At 35.8% G+C, this 25526-nt stretch overlaps 1 protein-coding gene across 4 annotated transcripts in view; it reads left to right on the top strand.

The window, feature by feature from the left end:
• The window catches only part of LOC131439381 (probable ubiquitin carboxyl-terminal hydrolase FAF), a 466389-nt gene that overhangs the window by 82167 nt on the left and 358696 nt on the right, over window positions 1-25526 (top strand). The window lies entirely within an intron of this gene.

Here is a 25526-nt window from a genome sequence, read left to right as displayed (position 1 = left end):
ATTTACGAGAAGAAGCTTTTACATCTACAAATACACGTTTTCCTTTAGAATGTGAACGTTTATTGTGGATTTTTCAGGAAATACGGCAAAGCAATAATATAATTAGGTATTTCAAAAATGCGCTCATTGAAAATTTTGGACGTCACATTAATTTTTGAGTTATATACAAACATGTGAAAAAAATGATAAATTCATATATATTTATAAATTCATCGATTTTGTAATGTTTTCTTTTGATTGTGCAGGAATGGTAGTTGAGCGAAAATTGTAGCTGGTAGTATCACTAGCAATCGAATGATGTGTAAAAATATGTAGGTCATCGCTTTAAATTTCGAGATATTTACGATCATTGTAAAAAGTCTCATCTTTTCTTAGGTCATCTATCTACAGTTTTCATTATAACTTTGGGTTGACAACCCTATTTTTCGTTTTTTTAATGCATTTTAGTAGTTTTTTTTTCAATGGAAGTAGTACCTTTCCAATGGTGAGCATATTTTGAAGATCGGTTGACTAACAACAAAGTTATGACTCGGTAAAGTTGAAGTTCTCAATATCCGATCGCGATGCAGGTGCCGCATGAGTGCAGATAGGGCATCTTTTGAGCTTGAAAAAAGACTTGGAACGGGAAAAATCAGATTTTCATTAGTTTTTCATAAACGGTCGTCAATAATGATATACTTAAAATAATCTACTAACTTCACAAAATTCGAGGGTGTAAAATTTATCGAAATTGGTCTAGTAACAACTGAGCTTTGATAGCTCTAAGTTACCGTTCCAACTTTTTTTTAGGCTTGGTGCTTCGCGTAACTTTTTTAGGCTTGGTATTAGAAGTGTTAACACTGTTTATGTCCACTTTTTCCATAACTCTGCATCGTTGTTTCAGGAACTCGATAGTGTCCGAATAGGCCAACTCTCCTGGGCCTTGTTTCGTTTCCCAAACCTTCCGCGTATCACGATCCGTTTTCGATGCTAACTGATTGATCAGCATTTGTTCTCCCAAACCGTCAACAGCGAGTTCTAGGTTTTCTAGTGCCTGGACATTTTTGACACAAACGTCAACCATCCTGCGAAGTTCGATTTAACTATCTTTCGAAACTTTTGGTAGGGAGAAGATAGCATCGATGTGTTTATCGATTATCAAGCATTTATCTTCAAATCGATCAATCAAAATCGCCCAAGCAGCGTCATAACCACCGTTATTGATGACATCTTGGTCGATTATTACAGCAGTTTTTCCAACAAGGGTACAATTTGATTTCTGGTGATTCTGTTTCATGTTTGAAACATGGCTTTAAATGAATACGTTCCATCAAAAGTCAACGGAACTGTCAACGGTGGAATTAACTGCTGGGGTGCAACCAGGCTTCCCAGCAGTACTGCTTTTCAATGACATCCGCCACGAGATAGCATGAACTGTCTGAGTGCAAAGTCGAAAGCCCAGTCTACAATATGTGTGAAGCATATGCCGAACTGTAATGGCAACAGCGCTCGCATGCCTAAAGTTTCTACTCACCAGTTTGATGAGAGTATTCTATCCGGAGAGTAGTCAAAATAGACGAGCTGTGGTTCATAATGCGCTCGCACTATTTCGGCTGCCTCAATGAAATGGTACTAGTACATACGATTGCGTTGTTGGGATTACCTTTGCAGGAAATTTTAGGGTTTCATTACATTACCATTGTGAAATAAAGAAATTGTTTTAGATTTATATATACTGTCGGCGAAGGCAATGAATTTTAATAATTAACAAATATTAAAAGATAAACACAGAGTTTGGTGTAACGGCTCATATATTTGAATTACTGAAGTATTCATCCTTAGTGCTTCCTTCTTATTCCTAAAGAAACCGATACACTAGCATTCATTGATAATACTCCAAAAATATCTTATGCACCTTTATTCTGATTAACGACGTTTTGATTTTTCTGTTTCTCCTAGGATAACTGAACCAATGAATTTTTTAGGATCGGTAATGACAGTCACAATATTATTATTATTATTATTATTATTATTATTATTATTATTATAATTATAATTATTATTATTATTATTATTATTTTTATTATTATTATTATTATTATTATTATTATTATTATTATTATTATTATTATTATTATTATTATTTGATGAGTTGGCTAGAGCTGGTGCAACGAATGATTTCGTAGGTCCTGAACCAGCTTTACCACTTTCAACTAGTTGTATAAAGCACAAGATTCGTTCTTGGGCTGCATCTAATCATGCCAGCTACTGGCGCAGCTTGCAAACTTGCGCTCAGACAAAAGCATTTCTACCAGATTTAAATCTGAAACTGTCAAAGTGTCTACTGTATTTTTCCAAGCATCATTGCAGTATTCTGGCCAGAGCTCTGACTGGACATTGCAAACTCAATTATCACATGGCTACTATTCAATGTGCTGAGTATTATTATTATTATTATCATTATTATTATTATTATTATTATTATTATTATTATTATTATTATTATTATCATTATTATTATATTTATTTATTTATATACATTTTTCAATATATCAGTTTTCATTTTTTTTAACATAATTTCTTTTCAGAAAGAAAACTGTTAAATATATGCAATGAACTCGGCTCTCAGAATGTTTCACTATTCATTTACAATAGTTAAAGTTCCAAACGTTTAATTTTTTTAAATGCGGACACAGGCTACTTAGACAATTAGACGGTAGAAAATTTTCGACATTCTTAGATTTGTAACTGCGGAAGTCGGATCCGAAATAAATTGAATAGTAACCTATGCAGCCTTTTCATTTCAGCCTGATTTGGGAAAAATAGTGCAGTCATGCCTGAGAAATTGAGTGACGTTGTTTGACACATACAATACACATACATACACACGGAAGAATTGCTTAACTTATCTTAGTCGAATGTCAACTTTCACTTGTCGAATTTTCAAGTAATTTCAAAACCTTTTTTATGACAAATCAAAATCTATGTATAGACACTATGAAATTTTTATAATTCCAATGGCAGATATAAGATTCTTCAAAACCAAATTGAGCTTGAATTCATGTTTAGGTAGTTTTTGTTACTTACCATTTTTGGAAATATAAGTGTACTTTATAGGTAATCGTACTCCCCAAATTTCCCAACCAGAATCGGCAATGAAATTCAATACGATGAATCTATAGTGATTTTGAAACCTCAAATGATAAGATTTTAGCTCTAAATTAATCAAAAATAATGTTTTATTCATTTTTGCCCATCGATTTGTAGTCTTTCCAATTGTACATGTGTGGAATAATATGATGGAGTAGGTCTTGGTTTAATTTTACTATTAAAATGTTCGACAGGTTTTGTACGGACAATTTTGTCCGAGCTGGCGACAATACTAACGCCAGAGCGCTAAACGCTCTTTCAACAGAAACTTGCGTTGCAGGCACAGTCATGAGGGTTAAAGCAACTTCCGAAATTTCTGGATGGGAGTCTTTTCGATTTTCCCAATGCTTCCAAACGTCGAACATGTGACAGTTTCAAAGTGTGTAAAAGTCGCGAACTTCTGGTAGCTATGACCAAAATAATATAATAGTTAATATGCCGTTTCTAGAGATAAGATAATTCAATGCATAACAGGAAGAAAATGAATTCCAGATTATCAGCCCATATGTATTTTGGAATATATTCCAGGTTAATAGAAACACTATTCATATATAGAAGATAACTTGATATGTCTGGAAAGCTTGAGACCATATTACACAAGAAAGACATTATTACATAACTTGGGGAATTAAAACTTTTTTTCTAAATAAAACATAATAAACATTCGAATCTGTTACGGGCAACCATGCTGCATTCCACGCTTTTTTGGAAGAACCGGAATTTTTCATTCAGTTTTTGCATTCAAAGTTTTGTTGTACGGTACCTGAAAATAAGATGTTGCTAAATGATTTTTGCCTTGCAAATTCCGACTCCAAATTTTGCACTCAAGGTTTTTATTCGATTGGTGGTTCAATGTACATATAACGAACTTAACGAGCCAGATTTTGTATGTTTCAGTTCTGACTTGGAAAGATTCTTAGTGTCCGTAGTATTGCAGCACTGACCATGCAATAGTCCCGTAGCCTTACAAGTCGACTGCAAAGTTGAATGCTATTCAGAATCACGCTAACTAGTATCGAATACAGAATCTTTAATTTGAATATATCTTTTGCTACAAACATTCATTCACCGTTTACATCTAAAATCTGATTCAATTGACTTATACACTCTTGTATGAAAAAAGATCGCGCCTTTGATATCCCGAAGGAAGAGATAAAGAGGATGGAAATAATGCTCCACGCACATCAGTACGCGTCTACACTATGAATGCTACAACCGACAAACCGAACGTAAACTGCCTGAAACGAGCACGCCGAACTGTCTCAGATCTTTAATTATGAATATAATTTCTTGAAAACAAACTTTTCTTTCTATAGAATTTCATTGATCGATCGATTCATAGAAGATCGACCAAAATATAAAAATTAACTATTCATTAAAACCAAAGTCCGTCCTTCAATCCGTTTCGTATATTATCAATTATCAATTATATTGTTATCAATGCCCTACCAACGGTGATTGCTATGCGCAATGATCAACCGCTGCGCAAAGCAATCACCAAAGGCAAAACTAAAACTCACATAATTGCCTCGAATCTTCATAGCAAACCAAGAGCAACAAATTTGAACCGCACCGGCTACTGTCGCAGACCTGGTCAAGGGAGAGTAATATTTTGCTCTCGACAGAAACAACGCAGTGACTGATACCCGAAGTTTACTGTCGCAACAGCGAGAACTTCATGCTTCTTCGGCTGTCGTGGACCATGACAAAATGTCTTGAGATGGAATGAACTGTCGAACGAAGTGAATGACGGCAACGTTGACTGTACAGAACTATTTGTCTAAGGGCTGTCGTGATGAAACCTATCACAAGGCTGTCATGGAAAGAGTAGCAAGACAGCCTCAATAATTATGTCGCGCGGCGGTACATTTGGGAAACCTGGGTGCAACGACAGGAATCATCGGTCCAACCACATTTCCAACAGCCGAAGGGCCTGGTTGTATCTGTGGTTTTGGCATCAAATCTTCTAGTATGTTCAGCTGAATCGTAAGCTTACTATGAAGAGCTTCGAACTCAACATAGTGGTTTTCTTGTTCATGTCGTCGTTCATCAGAAAGAGTTTGAGCATATATTTGATTTTGAAATGCTTTGTACTCAATGAAACAGTTCTCAACAGTTTTCGCAGAAAACGCACATTTCGAATGTTCGGGTTCGGTACGGCGTCACTATGCATAAGTGTTTTTTCACTCGGGTTACTTTTCCTTTTACTGCTCCTCTCTGATGAACCAGAGCTTTGAATGATTCTTCCATAACGCGTGATTCTTTTTTTCTTTGTTGTAGTGAACGTTGATCACTAATCGACTGCAATGCGTCAGTTTCGGTTTCTTCAATTCACAAAGCAATTCGAACACGTTTGAACATGTTCGATCCAAATAGCATGTACACTACAAGCTGAGATTAGCAGTCACGTCGGGAATCGAGATTTTCGGTAGAAAACTCGTCAAATTGCGAATTCCGGGCGTTCCGTTCGAATGTTCCTCTTTCTCGGCAGATTCAAGTTTTCCCAGTGGAAAACCCGTCAACAAAAGTCTCCAATCACTCCGAAAATATCCGGTATCCTAAGGGCCAAAAAGATGGCCCTCCAATTTAAGTGGACTGTATAAAATTTCGGTACATTGAATCAAAAACGCGCAGCGTTCTGTTTTCATGTCATAACGACGGCAGCTTTTCCTTTTTTTACTTTGAGTGAAAATATCTCTACAAGGTAGAGCGCATGTAAAGCAAAAAAGTGAAGAGCAAATAAACAAAGGTTTTCAAATACATGTGGGAACATATTATTCATGGTTCATCCAGTGTCTATTGATATTATTTCAAATGGTTTTGACGGTGTGTTTATATTATTTGTTTTTCTTTAGTTTTTTTATTCCTTTTACACGACTCACAGGCCTTTATGAATCGTGAAATATTTCCTTTCATATCTTTAAAATTGTAATATTCTTTTATTTTGAGGTACAGACGATGCTGTCCTACATGTCCGTAGGGGTTTCGGGGAAATTTTTTAAAAGATTCTGTATCTTGCCAGGTTCACTGATGAACTTGGGATGATGATACATTATTATATGTATGTTTTTATTCGTTTGTTGACTTAATGTTTTGAATATATTTATGGGTACCCTTTTAAAATATTGCGACTTTATTTATTTTCATTTTTGTCATTTCTTGTTCTAATGTTGAAATTATGAGTTCTAGAACTCTTCTTTCATTCACATGTGTTACTATTTGCTTTATTATTTTTTTCATTTGCGCGTCTTTGTATATACTAATAATTAGGTGTGTATTTTCTACAGTTATTCTTAACTTAGGTAAGGTTCTCGTTTCAGGTTTTCGGTCGTATAGATAACGAGGTGATCAGTCTCTTTATCTTTTGTCGTTGGTAACTTGTCTGTCACAGTTGTCGGTTTATTGTTAAAATTGTCGTCGTGTTGTGAATGAATCGTTTTGTAGTTAGGAATGTAGCCTGGAACGTTATCGTTTAGGTTGATATTTTAATTATAGAAGTTATTGGTCGTCAAAGGTTCTTCTGGGGTAGAGAATATATCTGCATATTCAATATTAAATTCTTTAATTCCTTTTGTGCGTACGTATGTACGTTGTTCATGTCTATTTCGTTCAATAGTTTATGGTTTCTTGTATCGTTCAGAGGGTTATTGTTAAATTTCATTATATTGTATTTCGTTAAAGGTTCCATTTCAGGTTTAAATTCTAAGTTGGATATATTTACAGGTGATTTTCTTGTATTCATGATTTTTATGTAAGGGTTTTGTGGGGATATGATAGCGTTTACACAGAAAACTCCTGGTTCAATTTCCTGCGAAAAGATTATCATGTCTTCTGTTATAGTTTGATTGCCTAATTTTCTAATCACTTCGCTTCGTTGTGGAATAATAAAATTTTCATTAACTTTATCTTCTATAGGTATAGATAAATTTATATTATTTATAGTAAAATTTAATAACCACTATTCATAATCGATCTGGTATTTGTGGGAGATGAAAAAGTCTCTGCCCAACATGGCGTCTGTTTGAATAGGAAAATCTGGTTCAACTAAATGAAAGTGATGTCTAGTGGTTACATAATTTCCGAACATTAGTTCTGTTTCGGTTATTGCGGTAGTTTCTATTTCTCCGTCTGTTATTCCAGTTAGTTTTGTTCCTACATTTCTATTCACTATTTGATTAGGTATTATTCTATTTGTCTTCAAAATTGAAATATCTGCTCCGGAATCTATCAGTAATGTACAAATTGAGTTAGTCATTCGCACTCCGACCCTAATGAAGTTAGAAGCGCTTAGATTTAAAGTCAACACATTTGCCCAAAAAAATGATTTTGCATCGGTTGATTCTGCTGTTGTGATTGTTGCCGCTCGCTCGGTGCATTGACCGGCACAGCCGTTTGCATTTGCATTTCGTTTGTATATACGGTAATGACTCGGAGCCTACTACAAAGACATTCTGCCGATTGTGCTGAAATCGATCTGACCCATATCGAGTTTGTTGAGGTTGGTAATGTCCACGGCCTCGATTATTATTGTTATAGTATGAGTAATTTGAGCTGTTTGGGCGCTCAGATCTGTTAGTGTGGAATTGGTCATTGTTGTTGTAAATACGGTGTGGTCCGTTATAGCGTTAATTTGCGCTATAATTGCTCTGGGTAGTGAAATTCCTCCCGTTTCCTCTAGAAAAACAGTTGTAGTTTTTGAAGTTATTGTGATTTTGCCTAGCTCGCGTGGTTAAGACTTGCGTGGTGGTTGTATTTTCGGTTAAATTTTCTTGTGCTTTCCTTTTTTGTGTGGAAGTTCCCTGCTTTTAGTATTGTTTTTGTTTCAGGTTGGTTTATTCCTGATACAAGTGTATTTAGGCCCGCTTTGGTGGCCATTGTTTTTGATACCGCAGAGGGTATTTTTTGTTTAATATAGACATGCTCGAGTGAAGTAGTTAGGTTTTCTACTTCCTCGCAAAATTTTGTTATTGGGCCACTTTGTCGGGTGGCTTTTAGTTTTGCGATTATGTTTTCGGGTGTTGAAATGTTTTAGCTTGTTACACCTCGATTTAACGTTTTCTATTAGCTCATTTATATTAATTATATTATTAGGTAGGCCCAATCTTGTTTTACCTGACAGACGCGTTTTTTTAAAATTTGGTTGCCATTGCCAAGTGTTCCGATGTAGTAATTTCTAATAATAGATTTACTGAGTCTATGAAGGCATTGTACTAACGCCGTTGCCTGGCGGATGTCAAAGACTGCTGGTGTTGCGTTTGTCATTTTGGAGTCTGTATTTTGCTTCTCGTCAGTGAATTGTTCTCGTAGTTTTCGAGGTTACTGTAGTACGGATGTCTGTAATTGCAGTTCTTGCTGCTTTAACAAGAAATGTTAATTCTGAGTTTGATAATGAGTCTTCGTTTTCTAGTAGATTGCTTTCTACTTGTACATATAGCGCGTTGGCGTAGTTTAATTTTGTCGTTAAAGTTTTTGTTTTAAATTTTTACCTTTCTCATATAGAAAGGTTATGCAATCACTGTGAAAACCGACTTTTCAACCGAGGCCCGGAGGGCCGAGTGTCATATACCATTCGACTCAGTTCGTCGAGTACGCAAAATATCTGTGTGTGTATGTGCGTATGTGTGTATGTAACGTTTTTTTGCACTAACTTTTCTCGGAGATGGCTGAATCGATTTTCACAAACTTAGATTCAAATGAAAGGTCTTATGCTCTCATACAATTCCGGAATTATGGGGTAAAATGTGCAAAAAATTGTGAAAATAAGTGCACTAACTTTTCTCAGAGATGGCTGAACCGATTTTCACAAACTTAGATTCAAATGAAAGGTCTTGAGGTCCCATACAAAATTCTTGAATATTATTTGGATCCGACTTCCGGTTCGGGAGTTATGGGGTAAAATGTGCAAAAAAAGAAAATATGTGTTCTAACTTTTCTCATAGATGGTGCGACTTTATTTGGTCATTTAAAATGATTTTACAACAACTGTTTAGAATATGTCAATGCAATGAATCAACTATTTTGTCTAAATCCTATTCACTCGTTTATTTTGAATCACGTAATTTCATTTAAAAAAATAGGGAAGTTTTTATTCTTTACGCGATAGTATTGCAAATTTTTCTTTAGTTTCCTCGAATAAGAGCTGTGAATCACGACTTCCCGGGACTTCAATACTGTTGAAACGTTCACTCGGGAAGTCAGTGAGTTTAGTGGTGCATACGAGCATCTTGAAACCGGAACATACTGAGTCGCACGCGAAACCAATACTGAATTTTTTACTAACAAATATCCTCCCGTGACACTTGTAGAGTGCGCAGTAGTATATACGGCCTCTAGTAACAACAAGTGTTGGACTAACATCCCTTCCCATTCCTTAGACGATCTACGTTCGGGCCTGGCCGGCGCCGGTACTGATCAATGAATTCTTGGATTACCAGAAGATGTACATTGAAGGATGATATACCAGTCCCAGGTCGGATCATCTAGAAACTCTCTGTACAATTTCAGCCAATCCCGATCAGTAACGGAGTAGCAACCAGGGGTGGTCGCTCAAACTCAAGCTCAAGTAATCGACAAGAAAGGCATTCGGCCTACGGAAGAAAACATTAGGGCATTTAAAGAAATGACAGCGCCCAGGACGGTTGAAGGAGTCCGCTCATTTCTAGGAGCAGTAAATTTTTATGGAAAATTTATGCCACATATAGCAGAGAAACGTAAACCACTGAATGATCTCTTACGAAGGAATGTAAAGTTTGTTTGTACAGAAGAATGACAAAAAGCTTTTGAAGAATTGAGAAATTTTTTAACATCGGATACTCTGTTGGTTAGACCGAATTATAAAGATATTTTTGTTGTCACAACAGATGCCAGCATGTCCTGTAGACATGAGAGATGCGAAGAACATTCAGATTGTTTCTTTTCATAACATGCAGAAAATTCCTGAGGCAAATGCACTGCGGTTCATCAAAGATATCGAAAATTATGTAAGACAATGTGATTCTTGTCAGAAGAATAAAATCGGGCGTTCAAATAAAGTTCTAATGAAAATTATAACGACATCATCGGAACCATTTGTAAAGATGTACATGGACATCGTAGTACTTCTGGAATCAGACTGGGGTAATAGATATGGTCTGGTCACGCAGGATGACCTGAAGCGATATTTGACGATAGCACGGATGGAAAATCAAGAAAGTTCTACGATGGCACAAACGTTCGTAGAACATTATATTTGTAAATTTGGTACTCCATCAGAACTCGTAACCGCCAATGCTTTTCCGTTCTAAATTTATAACTCATTCAATCTAGAATACCTATCCGTCTTTTCATTTCCTATCTTTCGTCTTTCTCAGTTAACCGTTGTGCACTCGAAAAAAAAAAACACCTTTAACCACCCGAATGGGTACCCGGGTACCCATTTTTTTAAATCGCTGTAAGTTGAGCATTTTTCAACCGATTGAAGTAATTTTAGCACTGTTGGATTCAGGAACTTAAGCTCTTTGGGATTGGTACCCATAAAGATGGACATGGTGCTCCTGGTTCCCAGGAACCCGGATATCCTAAATGAGTTCCGACATCGAGGCATTTATACACGGATTTCACGTATTTTTGTAATCTTATCTAAGAATTGCTATATGAAATCAAGTGCTATGCTGAGTTGTTATGTTTATATATTTCAGGGGGCATCCGTTATGTACGTAACATAAAATTTTGAATTTTTCTACCACTCCTTTCCCCCTTTGTCGAGCATTTCTCAATCTTTTCACCATGTATTGTCACGTATTTTTGAAACCTCTCCCCCCTAAACGCGTGACGTACTTTATGTATGTTCCCTTATATACTTCACTTTCTTATCTTCAGTTTGAAAATTATTATGTACTTCAGGCCTATTGCGAGGAGCACGCAATACCAAATTTTGTGTTATGTATGCAATGTAATTAAATGCAATCAAAATTAGTGAAAGCAGTAGTAAATTTCAGGTAATAAAAATATAAGGAGTGTAATGAAAATGTAACAAAAACAATAAATTTTGAAATTGAACATGTAATCAATTCGGTCTGCGTGCCCCTCGGCCTCAGGCGATGTAAATATGTATAAGTGAGATGTCCTGCAACAGTTGGCAGCGTTGTGTATTCTACATATGTTTCATTTTGGTACGGCCTTTCTCAAATAGCTGGTTTGGAAAAGTTTCAAATTAGTAAATGACATTTATGGTGGAAAACACAAGTGTCGGAACATTCTACGGAAATCCGGATTAACGGGAACCAGAAGAACCTACTACAGCAATATACACGGCCATCGAAAAGTGGATAAATTTCTGAATTTACCCGTACTGAAAAAATTCAAATCGGATGGAATTTGCCTTAGTTACAAGCATTTTTATTTGTGGGTACCCGGGTACCCATTCGGGTGTTTACGTAATAAAAAAAATTTGAGCCCCCCCATTCGACCCCCCTTACTGTAAAATGAAAAGTCAAAGCATGAGAAGTTATGGTCCAACTAGTTCTTGGAATTGACCGAATTGCAGAATCTTAGTTTAAACCTAACTCAGAAATTTCTTATTTTGAAATTCGAAAAGGTACCCGGGTACCCATTCGAGTGCATAAGGGTTAATGCTTGCCGAAAAGAACCAATCAAAATCGAGATAGTAGACATTATGCGGCAATTAAAACCAAATAACATATACATGAGTTGGTTAAAAGATGGGTGGGTAATGTCAGAGACATAACTAGATGTCATGAATACGAAAACAACTGACCTGTTCCTTAACACTTCCGAATATCAAATAGTTGATCAATTGTATGAATTATGCAAGCATTCTCCTTTTCCACATTTTTCGCAAAAACAAAGAAGGCTTCACTTGATTTCGATTACTGTTCTAGATTTGCACTAAACTGAGAATATTTCCTTTCGATTTGCGAACAACAAATCCTAATAGTTCTTCAGAAAACTTAGTCATTAGAACGGCTGATTTGATGTAATGCTCTCCACCGTTGCTTTTTTATCCATCCATCCTAGCTTTGAAAACGGCAGAAAATACATCTGCTCGCATTGGCGATAGAATTCAAACTGATTCAATTTTTGTTAGGAACTTTCTTTTACTTGATTTCGTTTGTAGCTTTTTCACTAATGGGCGGTCCTAACGGCTATAAAAATAGCCGCATACAGAATTTTAATGTCGATTATTTGATTTCGGATTTGTATAATTTATTGAAAGAAACTATCAATATGCTGTAGGGATTCGTTTCTAGCATTCAGAAGGGTCAAATTGCGTAGTTCTTCACGACATTAAACTCTGGAACATTTTTCGCAAAAACAAAGAAGGCTTCACTTGATCTCGATTACTGTGAATTTCACTCAGCGAAAAGTGCAAAAACTGTTCTAGATTTGCATTAAACTGAGGATATTTCCTTTCGATTTGCGAACAACAAATCCTAATAATTCTTTAGAAAACTTTTAGAGCCATTAGAACGGCTGATTTTTTGTAATGCTCTCCACCGTTGCTTTTTTATCCATGCAAATGACTGGCAGCTGTGAATACATCTGCTCGCATCCGCGATAGAATCCAAACTGATTCAATTTTTGTTTGGAGCTTTCTTTTACGTGATTTCGTTTGTAGTTTTTCACTAATGGGCGGTCCTAACGGCTACAAAATAGCCGCATACAGGATTTTAATGTCGATTATTTCATTTCGGATTTGCATAATTTATTGAAAGAAACTATCAATATGCTGTAGGGATTCGTTTCTAGCATTCAGAAGGACCAAATTGAGGAACTCACTGCGATTTTCACCACTTTTCGAACATTTTTCTTGAACGATTTGTTGTACAGCAGCAGATATTTTGTTTTCTTCCTCAGAACGCGTTCTGATTGGCTGGTGTTGACATGGGTCAAATGAGATAAGTTTTTCAATAGTGTACTATTGAAATACTTCAATGCTTTTGCTATACACGTTTAAGTTGAAAAATTTCGATTTTATTAGTAGTTAGATTATATAAATCCTTCCACAGATCACTGAGCTATGAGCTTTCAAAATACGAGAAAGGCAAACGCGCCTTATGAATTATTCTCTTTGATACTCGTTTATACCAAACATTTCAGAAAAGTTGAATTTTGAACTATTTGAGATTATGTCACACAACTAAAAATTTCATCATAAAATTGTGATCATATTTCCGATGGCATGTAGCAAAAATTATGTTGATTCGTTAGATACAACAAGAGATATTCACGATCAAAAATTTATCACTCTCTCAGAGGGTAAATTTTGAAAAGGCACCCCATAGTGAAGTAAGTCGACATTCACGTAGTCACGACAAAAAATGTATCGAAAAATTCGATCTCTACTGAGTGTCTGGCTGTGTCGTTTGATGCGATATATCCTCCGTTGTGTGCGCAACGAAAGGCTCAGTAGTTCAAACACAATAGGTATGGGGTTAGCACTTCTAACTTGGTGCCTAAAAAAGCATTGGACACAGCTGCGGTGTCAGTAGTAAGAGAATAATAATCGCGTGATCGGATCCAGGCGGGAAGATTTGAATTCTATTTTGCCGGTGTCAGTAGCATAGTGTGGTGAAGAACTACACCTGTTACACGACCATACTTGGGGACTCGAATTTAGTGTTCGACCCCCTCAAGTAGAAGGTAAAATAGAATTCATTTCTTCTGATCATGCTTATATGAGCCTGCCTAGGCTAGTTTTTCGGCTCAAAATTTATAACTGATTCAATCTAGAATACCAATCCGTCTTCATTTCCTATCTTTCGTCTCTCTCTCTCAGTTAATGCTTGCCGAAAAGAACCAATCAAAATTGGTATAGTAGACATTATGCGGCAATTAAAACCAAATAACATATAGATGAGTTGGTTAAAAAATGTAACGAAAACATCGATCTCTACTGAGTGTCTGGCTGTGTTGTTTGATGCGATATACCCTCCGTTGTGTGCGGAACGAAAGGCTACGAGTGGTTCAAACACAATAGGTATGGGGTTGGCAGTTCTAACTTGATGCCTAAAAAAGCATTGGACACAGCTGCGTTGTCAGTAGTAAGAGAATAATAATCGCGTGATCGGATCTAGGCGAGAAGATTTGAATTCTATTTTGCCGGTGTCAGTAGCAGTGGTGAAGAACTACACTTGTTACACAACCATACTTGGTGACTCGAATTTAGTGCTCGACCTCCTCAAGTAGAAGGTAAAATAGGTAAAATTCATTTCTTTATTTTGATCATGAGCCTGCCTAAGCTAGCTTTTCCGTCTTTTCATTTCATATCTTTCGTCTCTCTCAGTTATTGATTGCCGAAAAGAACCAATCAAAATCGATATAGTAGACATTATGCTGCAATTAAAACAAAACAACATATACATTACCCTCGACAACTTGTCGACATGGGCTCTGGGTATCGAGTTCTCTACGGAGAAAACTGAGCTGGTTGTATTTTCAAGGAAGCGAGAGCCAGCACAATTACAGCTTCAACTAAGGGATGAAACCATAGCTCAGGTCTTCACATTCAAATATCTCGGGGTCTGGTTCGATTCAAAAGGCACCTGGGGATCTCACACTTTCTTCGTACAATAACCGGAACTTGGTGGGGCTCTCACCCAGGAGACCTGATCAGGTTGTACCAAACAACGATATTGTCCGTAATGGAATATGGATGTTTCTGTTTCCGCTCCGCTGCGAATATTCATTTCATTAAACTGGAAAGAATTCAGTATCGTTGTTTGCGTATAGCCTTGGGTTGCATGCAATCGACTCATACGATGAGCCTTGAAGTGCTGGCGAGCAAGACGCCGTTGAAAAATAAATTCTGGAATCTCTCATATCGATTGCTGATCCGACATGTTGAATCCGATGGTGATTGAAAACTTCGAAAGGCTTGTCGAGCTTAATTCTCAGACCCGTTTTATGTCCTTGTATTTTGACTACATGGCTCAAAATATAAATCCTTCTTCGTTTGTTTCCAACCGTGTTCATTTGGTGGATACTTCTAATCTTACTGTGTTTTTCGATACATCCATGCAAGAAGAAATTCGTGGAATCCCGGATCCTGTACACCCTCAAGAGATCCCAAAAAATTTTAATAATAAGTTTGAAGAAGTTGACTGTAATAAAATGTTTTACACTGACGGATCACATCTCGACGGGTCCACTGGCTTCGGTATATTCAATGTAAATTTCACCGCTTCCTATAAACTCAGTGATCCAGCTTCAGTTTACGTCGCAGAACTAGCAGCAATTCAGTATACTCTTGAGATCATTGACACTCTGCCCACGGATCACTACTTCATTGTATCGGACAGTCTCAGATCCATTGAGGCTCTCCGTTCAGTGAAACCTGGAAAACACTCAGCGTATTTTCTGGGGAAAATACGGGAACAATTGAGTGCTTTATCTGGAAAATCATACCAGATTACCTTGGCTTGGGTCCCCTCACATTGTTTCATACGGGGCAATGAGAGGGCGGACTCGTTAGCCAAGGTGGGCGCACTAGAAGGTGATATCTATGAAATACCAATCTGCTTCAATGAATTTTTCAGTTGCTGTCGTCAGAGAACTCTAGCCAGCTGGCAAAATACATGGAATTGTGGAACTCTGGGACGATGGATGCACTCAATAATTCCACAGGTATCGACGAAAGCTTGGTTCCGGGGGTTAGACGTGAGCCGAGACTTTATTCGTGTAATGCCATGGCTTATGTTTAATCATTACATGTTCAGCGCGCATTTCCGTCGTGTAGGGCTCGCCGAGAGTGGTGTCTGCGTTTGCGGTGAGGCTTATCATGACGTCGAGCATGTTGTTTGGATGTGTGTCGAGTATTGTGATGCCAGGTCCCAACTCATAGGTTCCCTTCGGGCCCGAGGTATACCACCCTTCGTACCAGTCCGCGACGTCTTGGCAACTCGAAATCTTCCTTATATGACTGTCATCTACACCCCTTGAAAACTACCAATGCTCAAATTTAGTGTTCTCTCTATCTCTTTCTCGTCTACAGCTCTATCGCACTCTTCTTTACGTTGCTGAAAGTATGACCCGTATAAACGATGCTTCGGAGCATGTACCTGCCTTGAACTGACTGAGTTGCTGGAAACTACCCAAAAATGTCACACGTGCATCAGAGAACATCAACAAAGAATCCCAGCCAATCTCTCTCGTTACAATTTGAAGAATGTGAAGATCCAGCAAACTCTAAAAAAATTGTGTCACAAACGAATGATGTATTGTAACTCAAAATCAATATTTTGTAAATCCCACCCTCCTCACATTCCTTTACTAACTCTAGGAGAGTATGCCGCCCCCTTAATACGGTGTCCCTTCTTCTCCTATAACAACAAGACAATCGGCCACGTTAAGTTAAAGCAAATGAGCCAAATAAAAATTTTATTATAAAAAAACATATACATTAATGTTCGTTAAAAAATGTAACGAAAAATTCGATCTTTACTGAGTGTCTGGCTGTGTCGTTTGATGCGATATACCCTCCGTTGTGTGCGCAACGAAAGGCTACGAGAAGTTCAAACACAATAGATATGGGGTTGGCACTTCTAACTTGATGCCTAGAAAAGTATTCGACACAGCTGCGGTGTCAGTAGTAAGAGAATAATAATCGCGTGATAGGATCTAGGCGGGAAGATTTGAATTCTATTTTGCCGGTGTCAGTAGCATAGTGTGGTAAAGAACTACACTTGTTAGACAACCATACTTGGTGACTCGAATTTAGTGTTCGACCTCCTCAAGTAGAAGGTAAAATAGAATTCATTTCTCTGTTCTGATCATGAGCCTGCCTAAGCTAGCTTTTCCGTTCTAAATTTATAACTGATTCAATCTAGAACCTATCCGTCTTTTCATTTCCTATCTTTCGTCTCTCTCAGTTAATGCTTGCCGAAAAGAACCAATTAAAATCGATATAGTAGACATTATGCGGCAATTAAAACCAAATAACAGAATGGCAATTTGTATGAGTAAACAAATCATCTGGATAAAGATGAAATAAAATTTTGTGATAATTCTCAATACTCAAACAAGACTTCGAGACAATCGTAAGAAAACAAGAATATGAACCCGAAAATCGGATTTTAATTCAAATCTCAAATTATTTACGACAAAATAAATACATTCAACGAATCACACGGGGTCGTATAAAGAGGTAATACATAAAGCAAATCAATAGGAAGTTAACTAATAGTATTGAAGATTGAAGAAAAAAACGTGTTGAAAGGGATAGGGGAAATACAATTCATATGTTAGCAGAAAAGGAATCAATGAACCAATTTATAAAGTATAGTAACACATATATCGGATTTATTCACATTTTATGTTCAAATTAATCTAAAAGACAAATCTAAGTCTGTTTTTAGATCAATATAGCACGCCGAAAACACATCTCAGTAAGTAAGGGGGAGTAGTTGCGGCATTGAACTAACCAGTCGACCTGGATGAAGAGCAATAACCAAACAGAAAGAAGGAAGAAAGCAATTACCAGAGACGAATGAAGGAAAAACAAGCCGATGGATAATGGTAAGCAATATGTAAGCAGCATTCATGGTAAAATGAGCTGAAATATCGCATGGAAGCGAGTTGTAGAACAAATGAAAAAAAATAAACAAGTATAATAGTTTGAGGAAACCTGAAACAAACTTCCACGCCACAACTCTAATGAATCTTGATTTTTACAGGAAGGGGAAAGTAAGATAGGGGCAGTAAACTGAGTGCCAAACATATGAATATGGAAGTACCGATTTTAAGAATAACAGTACAATGCGGAAGAAAGGAAAGATTAAAAGACATAAAGTCAAAATTAAAAATGAATACACAAAAAGAAAAATGTCCATTTAATAAAGTTTAGAACTATATGTAATCACAGAAATTGTTAAGAATGTCACAATCAAAAAGTAAATAATGATCGGAAAAAGAATGTTCGAAAAAAATAGGTAAACAAAATAGCTAGGCGATTTTAGTGGAACAATTTGCGGTCCTGAACTGCGTGTGTGTCCAACGTATTCATCGCGGTCGTGCAAGAAGGAAGGATGTCGGTAGCATAGCAAAGCTACATAAAAGAACGAGAGGGTGTGGTCGAATGCAGTGGCAAGTGGAAGACAAAGGAAACCATGGAACCATCAATCACCCTTATTCTGAATAACGACGTATTGATTTTTCGATCGAATGTATATCCGGCATTGGAGACCATGATAACGAATTTAAGTAAAAGCAGGCGACACCGTCAAAGAAAACTTGCGCGGGTGTACCACAACCGTCCAAAGTGCTATCCCATGTTTAACAAGAAGGAAGTAAACGCAGTCGACACCGTCTAAGATGATCTGCGCGGTTTTGTCACCACAATACAAGGTGCTACCCCGTGTTTTGTTCACTGGGCATCGTCAAAGCTCAACTGAATGCCATGAACAAGCATATAAAATTTAATGTTTATTGTTTAATCCAACACGATATAAAATATTACGGAGAAAACAACCACGAAATCAGATGAAACATTTTGAAAATACGTTAGAAGCCACAATACATTGTGCGGAATAATGAAGTAATTTCGATGACACCCATACGCAAACTGAAAATGATCTGAAAATTTAAACAGAAAACGAAGCAATGTAATGGCAATCTCAGAGATTAGATATAAAAATTCCAACAACATTATAAAAATTATAAAAATAACCCTCTCGCCGCTCAGGTTGTTGCATATGATTAAACATTAGTACATAAAACAATAGTAACTAAAACATCTATTAACAATAACGAATTGTATGAACAACAAAGATGAAAGAGCAAAGGGTCAAAACACTTGTAATGTAAAACGTTGATGTAATACACAAAAATAAGATTAATAAACAGATATTTATGCAAACAAAAAAAATGAAAAATGCTTCCGACGGAACGGGATGTCGAGGTGAGTTTCTCCCACCAACATCAGTAAGAACAAACCAAGTGTAAAGCGTGAAACGTTCAGGTCATGATCTAATTTGGATTTCGATCGTCAGGAGGAGCACTCAGCAATGAAAGCAGCCCTTTTACCTCAAACGCTCAGGTCGCAGAGCCAGTTTCCTTTCAAAGAAGATCGATTGCATCATCCAGCTTCTGATCATTTGCATTGTAGCGAAATACAACGAAAAATGGGGAACTTTATGCAAAATCTGCACCTCTAATGGATCTAAATGTTATCTAAAAAGAATTATAAAGATTACTTCGTTGCAATTCGGAAAATAAAACAATCAGTGTAGTGCAAATCTAGGATAATTTGATTAGCTTTGTGCAATTTTCGCAGTGCAAAATTTGCAACAGTGTTCAAAATCGTTTATATCCAAACAGTGGTTAATATATTAGAGAATTACACAATTTGCAGAAAATAATCCCGTACAGCATTTTAATAGTTTTTTCACTGAAATATTTAAATCCGACATGAAATAATCGACATCATAATTCTGTAAGTTGTTATTTAAAACCATAATTGTATACCCAAAGAATTATTCGAAATTTTACGTCACTCTACTGTATACGGCTCATTTTTCAACCAGTTGTAGTTTGTAGTGGAACTTTGTGCTGATTTGCTATATAAAATGCATAGCACAGACTCAGAAGCCATTTATTTCGAATTTGGCTGTCGTTGTAAACATGTTGATTATGGCGCGATTTAGGCATCTCCAAACGAAATACAAAGCTTGCTACTGCAAGCGGAAGAAGTAGGAGACTCCAACGGAACACATATCAGTATCGCATCACGGACAACAGGTCAGCCTGAAAATAGATGACGGAAGTCGGCGGTAACCATCGGAACTCGAACTCAATTCGTCACTCTCTATCATGAACGACTTCATAATAGTTTCTTTTCAGAATCACCATTATTTTATCTTAAAGAACTATACTGGCTATTTCGTAAGTGAAAATGGGAAAACTTGCACCATTCACACAATCGATCAACTATTTGATGTATGGAAGTATAAAGAAAGTGTCAGTGTTATTCGTGTTCATGACATCCAGTTATGTTGCTGACATTACACACCCGTACTTTTTTTATACATTATAAATTGTTTTTTTTATTACTTTTTTGCTCACATATGAATTGTATATCCCTTGTCGCTTTCAACAACGCTTGTTTTCTTTTCAATGCATTTCCCTATTGATTGGATTTATGTGTTATCCTTTTATACGACCCCGTGTGATTCGTTGAATGTTGTATTTATTTCATCATAATTTAATTTGTGATTTAATGTAAAATTCGATTTTCAGGTTCATATTCTTGTCACTCGAAGTCTTGTTTGAGAATTGCAAATTATCACAAAATGTTATTTAATCTTTATTCAGTGATTTGGTTAATAATACAAATTGTCATTCCATTCAAATAGTGCGCACTATTTTTTCATTGCGGGGTTAAGCTCCCCTTGTCCACGCACACTTGTTTCCACACTCATGCTGAAGAAATTAATAAAATACAATTATAGCATAGTATTTATTTGCAGGAAAACGTCGTTCTGGTAGTCGTTGCTCTGTCGGTTAGTTTAATATATCTTTCTCATTTTTTGTCCTCTTTTGTTGTATTGTATTCCAATCCCATTACTTCTTGGTTGAATTTTTTCAGCTTTTCCATTATATTAGTTTGATGTCCAACTATGAATCAATATGTTTGTGCTTTAGCTAACCAAATGTTTATCATGCCATTTTGTTTGGAATCCATAAAGAACTATGAACAAAATCTCGGTTGTATTCCCTTTCAGTTATATCTAACGCTCGTATCCGTACTTTATTTTACCGTATTGTACTGTATATTTTACCCAAATACTGCGTACTGTTTTTCATCCTTAAATGAACTGTATTTTGAATTGTACTGTATTTTTCCATTAAAATGTACTGTATTTTTCATATTAGAAAATTAATACAGAATAAAAACGTCTTAAAAAAGAATGATAGGTTACCTTTAGACTTATGCACGCGCGCTCTTCATTTTATTCTCGTTTTCATAAGACAACCACGCGCATGCGACGTGCTTATGACGCTCTCAAGAGAACTCTTTGGCACATTTACGTACCGCACCAGAAACTGATGCACGCTTCGTTGCATAATCTCATCTCATTCTGCCAAGACCGAGACTCAAGCGCTCTTGTCGCATGAGATAGCGCGGCGCGCTCGTTTCATGCGATCTATATACGAGCGGTTTGTGCGTCATTTTCATTCTCTTCCTTTCTTCCTTACACTTAGTTGCAAATAAATAAATGCTAGCGAAGAAAGCCGTGCACATTTAGCGCAGTTCGTAGCGAGAGATATATTCAAATCGAAGATACTGTATTCGGTATTCGTTAGTATGATTCTGAAATGCTAAATAATGAATCAATCAATTTTCCAATGAGAAGAGCCACATGTCGTACTTTTTATGTGACTGTATAGTACATTATGAACATTAGATGATTACAGATTTCAGTATATCTATGCATTCACTTAGTTTGAAAAACCCGATTAAGTATTCTTGAAACAAATAATCTTTCTTTTTTTTCTTTTTCAATTTTGAGATTGATCTTACATTTGCTGTTGCATATTTAGACTGATTCGCAGAATCGAATTGTAATTATGAATAGTTATACCTACAAATTGAAATAAACACTTCCAAAGCTAAACTTTCGTTGCTATTCGGTTTTGTTACCAACTTTGAAGGGGAGAGAAAATGAAAGCTTTGGAAAAATGCTACGGTCTCAATAACATTGTCATTTCTTGTCACCTGTATTACTATTAATCGATTACAGGGAATATACTATATTAAGTTTTCTTTGTGATCGTGACAAATATCGTGATCTTTCTTTCATTTTTGAACATAATTACCGAATCATCAAAATAATTACCGAATGTTATTCAAAGTTTATGAAATGTAAATAATGTACTTCACTTTATTATGAAACACATGCAAGGTTCTTCTAGTATCAGGATTCATAAAAATCTGTTTCGCTATTCCTGAGAAACGTATAAAAGTTAAAATTGGAAGACATTAGATTTTATGGATTGGATTAAAATATCTTACGACGGTTTGCTGATTGAAAGGGCTATTTCTAGTTACATATCACGAGCGATTGATAATAAGAATACTCTTCAAGTTTCAGTTCAGGAAGTATGTGAATACTTTTTTGGAAGTATGTGAATATTAATTTGTCAATCTTGCAGATCCTCATTCATTATTCAAAAAGAAACTTTCAGTTCTTCGCCCTAATCGAAGGAGACTTGATTCATAAGTTCATTACGAGACTTTCTTGAACAGCTTTCTAACCAAACAGTGTATATGTTTTAAAAGTATATAGCAGAACAAAACCCAGTGATTGCACCATCTACATTTCCAAAATTGGATTGAGCCTGGAAAAAGAGGGCATGATCAAGAGACTTTTAGAAGTTTGAATTAATCCTTTTGGTAACTGTTAAAAAAATTTGAGCAACAGTGTCTATTATACGGAAACCAAATATTTATTGTAGACGACATTAAGTTAAGGATTTTTCCCATAACAGTACAACTTTTTAGTTCTTTGCAAAAACAGGAAGAAAATGATTCCCATATTATCAGCTCAGATTATGCCGACAAAATACAATAATATATAAATACAAGAATAATATAAAATCACTTATTTCGGTTGACTAAGTTTTTATTCGGTTTTTGCAGAAAACATTTTTTGCATTGCGAAACTCGTGTCCGGCTTTTGCACTAGATATTTTTATTCGATTTGAGGTTTAGAGTATAAGACGCTGGTCTAACAAGGCAGGCATAATATGTTTGAGTCCTGACATGGAAAGATTATTAGTTTCAAGAATACTTAATCGGGTTTTTCAAACTAAGTGAATACATAGATATACTGAAATTTGTAATCATCTAATGTTCATAATTTACTATACAGTCACATAAAAAGTACGACATGTGGCTCTTCTCATTGGAAAATTGATTGATTCATTATTTAGCATTTCAGAATCACACTAACGAATACCGAATACAGTATCTTCGATTTGAATATATCTCTCGCTACGAACTGCGCTAAATGTGCACGGCTTTCTTCGCTAGCATTTATTTATTTGCAACTAAGTGTAAGGAAGAAAGGAAGAGAATGAAAATGACGCACAAACCGCTCGTATATAGATCGCATGAAACGAGCGCGCCGCGCTATCTCATGCGACAAGAGCGCTTGAGTCTCGGTCTTGGCAGAATGAGATGAGATTATGCAACGAAGCGTGCATCAGTTTCTGGTGCGGTACGTAAATGTGCCAAAGAGTTCTCTTGAGAGCGTCATAAGCACGTCGCATGCGCGTGGTTGTCTTATGAAAACGAGAATAAAATGAAGAGCGCGCGTGCATAAGTCTAAAGGTAACCTATCATTCTTTTTTAAGACGTTTTTATTCTGTATTAATTTTCTAATATGAAAAATACAGTACATTTTAATGGAAAAATACAGTACAATTCAAAATACAGTTCATTTAAGGATGAAAAACAGTACGCAGTATTTGGGTAAAATATACAGTACAATACGGTAAAATAAAGTACGGATACGAGCGTTAGATATAACTGAAAGGGAATACAACCGAGATTTTGTTCATAGTTCTTTATAGATATATATATATATATATATATATATATATATATATATATATATATATATATATATATATATATATATATATATATATATATATATATATATATATATATATATATATATATATATATATATATATATATATATATATATATATATATATATATATAAATATATATATATACATATATATATATATATATATATATATATATATATATATATATATATATATATATATATATATATATATATATATATATATATAATTCAAAACTGAACTTTTCTGAAATGTTTGGTATAAACGAGTATCAAAGATTATAAGGCGCCTTTGCCTTTCTCGTATTTTGAAAGCTCATACCTCAGCGATCTGTGAAATGATTTGTATAATCTAATCTAAACCAATAGAACAACAAAATTTTTCAACTTAAACGTGTATAGCAACAGCATTGAAGTATTTCAATAACACACTATTGAAAAACCTGTCTCATTTGACCCATGTCAACACCAGCCAATCAAAATGCGTTCTGAGGAAGAGATCTAAATATCTGCTTCTGTACAACAAATCGTTCGAGAAAAATGTTCCGAACGGTGCTTAATATCGTAGTGAGTTCCACAATTTGGCCCTTCTGAAAGGTAGGAATGAATCCCGTACAGCATCCTGATAGTTTTTTTCAATGAAATGCAAATCCAAAATGAAATAATCGACATGAAAATTCTGTATGCGACTATTTTTTTAGCCGTTAGGACCGCCCATTAGTGAAAAGGCTACAAACGAAATCACGTAAAAAGAAACCTGTGTATAGTTTTGCTTCCGGCAAGAGCGATTACGTCACAGTTGCCAGTTGTTTGCATTGGTGAAAAAACAACGAAAACAGGACAACGATGGAGAGCATCACACAAAATCAGCCGTTCTAATGGCTCTAAAAATTTTCTAAAGAACTATTAGGATTTCTTCTTCGCAAATCGAAGGTAAAAAACCTCAGTTTAGTGCAAATCTAGAACACTTTGATTAGATTTTTGCACTTTTCGCTGTGCGAAATTCACAGTAATCGAGATCAAGTGAAGCCTTCTTTGTTTTAGCGAAAAATGTGATAAAGGGGAATGCTTGCATAATTCATACCATTGATCAACTAATTGATATTCGGAAGTATTAAGGAACATGTCAGTTGTTTTCGTATTCACGACATCCAGTTATGTCACTGAAATTACCCATTCGCCTTTTTTCATAGTGGAATCCAAAGGAACTTATCATTCTTTTCTTAAGCCGGTTTAGTTTCATTCCACTAACTGCTCATAAACCAAATTTCAATATTGAATTTTAAATCTTTATCGCATCGAATTTCGATTTGCCGCAATACAAACTTTAAAAAGAACAATGACAACACGTAACAATAAACAGATTTTCCTCTTTCTCTTCTTTTCATCTTTTGCATGAAACTTTTGATGATATGCATTTTTTCTTTGGTTTTATTGAACTAAAACGCTTGAAAAAGGAAATAATGAAAAAACTATTGAGATTATTGAAATAAATTGTCCGATAACTATTCGCTTTTGGTTTTGCAATAACTGAGCGGAAACATATATTGGAGAAGCCAAATGAATGAAAAACTAACAGAAAAGATGAATTTTTGGAAAAAGATACGCTCAGAGACAGGACTCGAACCTGCGTTCTTATGCATTCCGTGCATACGCGCTACCATTTCGCCACTCTGAATCTTGTTTTAGTCACTCTAAAACGATACCTTATATCCAAACATCGTGCTGTTACGGAAAATCAAACCGCAATTGTTTTTAACGATTTATTAATTTTAGTTATTTGTCGTAAAGCCGCCATAA

The sequence above is a fragment of the Malaya genurostris genome, chromosome 3 (genome assembly GCF_030247185.1).
Source record: "Malaya genurostris strain Urasoe2022 chromosome 3, Malgen_1.1, whole genome shotgun sequence".
Classification (NCBI taxonomy): domain Eukaryota; kingdom Metazoa; phylum Arthropoda; class Insecta; order Diptera; family Culicidae; genus Malaya; species Malaya genurostris.
This window is presented reverse-complemented; position numbering and strand designations above follow the sequence as displayed.